The 5,225-nt window shown below is 40.3% G+C and overlaps 1 pseudogene; it reads right to left on the minus strand.

The window, feature by feature from the left end:
* Positions 1-2,288: 2,288 nt before the first annotated feature.
* LOC112865585 (elongin-A pseudogene) lies at positions 2,289-4,896 on the minus strand (annotated as a pseudogene).
* Between the last annotated feature and the right edge of the window lie 329 nt (positions 4,897-5,225).

Below are 5,225 nucleotides of genomic sequence, written 5' to 3' on the forward strand. Positions count from 1 at the left end.
TATTTGTATGTATTTATTTATTTATTTATTTATTAAATATATGAAATTCTATTCAACCGTTGAATGATATCTTCATTGCTTTTAATTGTTGGCTATTATGAATAATGCTGTTATAAAAATTTGCATACAGGTTTTTATGTAAATATATGTTTTCACATCATTTGAATATATACCTAGGAGCATGATTGTTGGTTCCTATGGTAATATTATATTTAGTTTCGTAAGAAACTGCCAAAGTTTCTTCCTAAGTGGCTATACCATCTTCCACATTCACCAGCAAGGAGTTAGAGTAATTTTCCTTTCATCCTTGACAGCAATTACTATGATTGAGATTGCATTGAATCTATAGATTAAGTTGAGAGGAATTAACATTTTAGTAATCCTGAATCTTCCCATGAGTGGGAACAAAACATTTCCCTTTCTTTAAATCTTTTATCTTCCAAAAGTGTTTAGTAGTTTTGAGCATGCAGATTCTATATATTTTTTGCAATATTTACCTCCATGAACCTCAATTTTTGGTACTATTATAAATACTATTTTTTTTAATTCCAGTTCAAAATATTCATTGCAAGCTTCTAGGAAAGTAATTGAATTTTGTATACTAGTTTTGTATCTAGTGATCCTGCTATACTTGCTTATTGGTTCTTGGGAGTGTTTGTGTAAATTTTCCTGGAAAGATAATATTATTATTAGTTAGTTAGTTAGTTACTTTATGTAATCTCTACCCCCAATGTAGGGCTCAAACTCATGACCCCAACATTAAGAGTCACATGCTCCACTGACTGAGCCAACCAGTCACCTTTAGTCATGTTATTATATTGAAATAAATATTCCAAATAAATTTTGATGGTTTTAACTTTAAATTGTTGATATTTCATATTCTTTTTTTATCTGAAGATGTAGCATTATTAATAGTGTATTATTAATAGCACTAATAATAATAATACTTAAAGCATAAAGCACTTAATATGTGCCACACACTATTCTAAACACTCTTCATATATTACTTTTTTTTTTTCTTAAGTTTAGTTATTTGAGAGAGGGAGAGCACAAGCAGGGGCAGGGAAGAGAGAGAGAATCCCAGGCAGGCTCTGCCCTGTCAGCTAAGAACCTGACATGGGGCTCATTCCCATGAACCGTGAGATCATGACCTGAGCTGAAGACTGAGAGTTGGATGCTTAACCTATTAAGCCACCCAGGCTCCCCGTATGTATGACTTTGCATTTAACTTCTTTCATTCCCAAGTTCCTTCCAGTTTTTGTTGTGATGTGTATTCAAGTATTAGGCTGGAGGAGGACAATACATATGTTGCCATGTGCAAATGAAACCTTATTTGCATTTGCCTAACTATGATTCTGAGGCTATTCCATTTATTCAAACTCTAAACACTTCAACTCTCAACTATGTTTCCTAATACTAACTCACATTTATTAATATCTGTTCATTTTTTAATTCAATAATCGTTTTTCATGCCAACTATTTTGAGGCTTATTACAGTACATCTTATGGGGTGCCTGGGTGGCTCAGTTGGTTGAGCGTCTGACTTCAGCCCGGGTCATCATCTCACAGTTCATGGGTCCGAGCCCCATGTCAGGCTCTGTGCTGACAGCTCAAAGCTTGGAACCTGTTTCAGATTCTGTGTCTCCCTCTCTCTGCCCCTCCCCTGTTCACGCTCTGTCTCTGTCTCAGAAATAAATATTAGTAAAATTAAAAAAAATAAAGTACTTATTATTTTCAGATTGTTTTCAAACACAGGTGGGTTAACAGCTATAAGAATGGACATTATTAACATTTTATTCTAGCCTGGTTTGATCAAAGTACTTTGATTTTTTATTTAAATAAAGTTTTGAAACGTTAGAAATTTGAAAACTTCTGTTCTTTACTAAGAACTGAGCTATCCTATGATTCCTTAAATGAAAAAAAATAATTTAAAAACACTTGTTTGCTTTGTACATATGTGTGGTGAGACCTACAAATGTGTGTGGGAAATGCCACTTTAAACAATGGTGTAAAGAAAATTGTTAAATAAAAGTAAATTTGGACCCAAGAAGCACTTTTTACAAAATATCTTTGAAAAGTTATGACTGAAGGATCACACTTCTAAGTTTTTTCATTAGCATGTAAACTGCGTTCCTGAAAAATTTCTAGGTTTAAAGGAGACATAGCATTTCATTTTGCAGTTGCTAATACCATGTGCTCATTAAAAATAGGGACTCCATAAATGTTGATGATCTGGCTGTCAAGGGAAGATGCCAGAAAATCACCAGCAAGTATTTGTAACGTCAACTTTATTTCTCTTTTCTGCTCTTAGTAGTTTTGAGAAGATAGGCACTTGGAGAACCAGAATATACCTGCATCTTAGAATTCATTCTGAGTTCAGTAAGTCAACTTCTTTTTCCTGGGGTGAAAAGAATGCTCTGTGTTTTGTTGGAAGGAGAACACCAATTTGAGGGCAGGAGGTGGATGGTAATGGACCTCTAGCCTCAGTAAAAGAAGTCTGATAACACTGGTAATGCCTCAGTGGGGACCTTTCCAACTTGGCAGAAGTAGCTCCACTTGGCTGTAGCTTCTCTGACTTGTCTTCCTTCACTTCAGATAATTTCTGAATGGAGTCCATGTTTTTCCCTAGTGCTTTTAGAATATTATTTTTGTATGTGTTGTTTTTCTTCAAGTGCAGTGATTAAAGTTTCCATAAAAATGAAATTATCTTTTACTTCCGGGGCTGGACATAGTCAAGGTATGACTCCAAAGACATGATGGGATGCTTGAATTAATCATCCATATCTTCCTCAACTTCAGGGAGGGAGACCACTGACTTTATCCAAATTAGAAGTCTTAAGAAGTTTCCCTTCTTAAGTCTTTAGGTTGTTAGAAACCTCTTTTACCCTGGCCCCCTCTCCTGTGTTTACAACCTCTGGAATTTGCTTGTTTCATTTGGTTTGGTTTTGGCTGACACTGTTTGAGCTTTTTAAGATGGTTGTCTAAAGCAACCTCCAAGGGAAGCAAAAACTTCTTGAGGCTGTTGCCTTTTCTTTCCTTCTTTCTTGATACCACTAGAGGGTGGTTTCTCCTTTGCTTCATCCCTTCTAGTGGCCTTTGACTTTCTTCTATGGATACCACCTTGTGGGATTTCTTGCTGATCAAAGCAGGAGGATTTTCCATCCCCTTTGGTATCCTTCAAAAGTTTGTTCCTTGTGGGTCAGTTTATGCTCCTTATTTTGACCCACAGCCCCTTTCCTCTGGGGCTCACTCAGGTGCTATTATTGACTGAGCCCCAGACTGTCCTGGGAGGCATTTGTGTGACCAGGCTTCTGGTGTGGAACAGTGGGTTGCTGGTCCTCCACTGGAGATCCGGACCATTGTCTACAAACACTTGATGAGGACAGGTGGATGATGGAGGGGTCTGAACATGGCAGTAATCAGAAGATTCCTGGACTGAGAAATAGGAATAGGAAGAAGCCGGTGAAACTCTGGGGCACCTCTTCCTCTCATCTCTCCTTTCAAGATTGTGAGACACTTTGTGAGGTATTTTCAGGTCTGAGTTTTCTAAGTTTTGTTGTTGCCTTTTTTCCCTGTCTGTGATCGAGGATGTGGATTGGCTGTTGGAAGCTTTTCAATTTTCTTGGTAGTCCTTCTCTATGTCCTACTTCTTCTGAAGGTCCTGTCTGGGGCACGTTCAACCATTACCCAGCCATCAAAAAATACATGGAGCTAGAATGTATTATGCTAAGCGATATACGTCAATCAGAGAAAGACAAATACCATATGATTTTTCTCTTATGTGAAATTAAGAAGCAAAACAGATGAATGTATCAGGAGACAAGGTGGGAGAGAAGAGAGGGAAACAAACCATAAAGGACTTTCTTCAAGTTTTTAATGTTTATTTATTTTTCAGAGAGAGAGAGAGGGAGAGAGAGGAAGAGTGAGTGTGAGCAGGGGAGGGGCAGAGAGAGAGGGAGACACAGAATCTGAAGCAGGCTCCAGGCTCTGAGCTATCAGCACAAAGCCCAACGTGGGGCCAAACTCACTAACCATGAGACATGACCTGTGCTGAAGTCAAACACTTAACCGATTGAGCCACCCAGGTGTTCCCACAAGAGACTTTTAATGATAGAGAACAAAATATGGGTTGACAGAGGGAGGTGGGTGGGAGGGTGGGCTAGATGGGTGATGGTTACTAAAGAGGGCGTTTGTGATGAGCCCTGGGTGTTGCATGTAAGTGATCATAGAATTCTACTCCTGAAACCCATATCACACTGTATGTTAATGAACTAAAATTTAAAATAAAAAGCAGAATACAACAAAAAACGATGGCTCTTTTTCAAGTCCTTTTCATCAGTTTCAATCGTCTGGTTACACAGAAACCAGCTTATTCCCCTGGGCCACTGAGTCCCTGGCAAAACTTCCAATGCTGGTGTTTTCACAGTTTATTTATTGTTCTCATGACCGCTCTCCACAACAATGGCTACTGTAACAGGCAAGATGGAGCGTTTCTTTACATATTTCCATAGCTTCCTAGGGTCCAGGTTTGCTGCCAGGCTTGCCTACAGCTTCTCCACCATTTGGGGCACCAGCCCGGCCACCAGTAGTGTGACCGTCCCAGCAAGGAGGGGGCCAGTACAGTCCTGTGATTGCAGCTCTGGTCTCCACACATCCTTGGTGGGGACTGAGGTGCTACTGGCCACATGTGGGCTTCACACCTGGGCCCGGGTGTGCATGCCACTGGGAACCACTCGGTCTGGGCCTGCTGGCTCCTGCCAGGCCTTTGGGCAGCCACACATCTAGCCTGGAACAACTTTCCAGTGTGTCACCCGAGACTGAAGGAAACCCCAGCACCTGGGCTTACAAATCTTAACCACGTCTTACCTCCACTTCTGCAAGGGAGTTGTGGGTCATGCCCGAATGAGACACCTGTTGATGGTCCCTGGGCTGGCTGGCCCACTCTCAGACCAGAGAGTCAGCAAGATCAACCCCTCAGTAGTGACCACCCTAGACGGAGGCTATGTGCCAGTGGTTAGCTTAATTTTAGCCTCACTACAACCCGAGGAAATGTATTATATTATCTCCATTTTACAGGTGATACAACTGAGGCTCAGGGAGATGAAATTCACTTTCACACAGTCACATAATAGAAGTGAAGAAGGAGCATAAGGCAAGCTGACAGGCCCACAAACAGCCCCTCACCCCCAGGTGGGACATGTTTGATCTTCCTCAGGCTCTCTTGG

This window comes from Puma concolor, chromosome C1, assembly GCF_028749965.1.
Source record: "Puma concolor isolate L17-30 chromosome C1, mPumCon1.1.hap2, whole genome shotgun sequence".
In the NCBI taxonomy this organism is placed as follows: domain Eukaryota; kingdom Metazoa; phylum Chordata; class Mammalia; order Carnivora; family Felidae; genus Puma; species Puma concolor.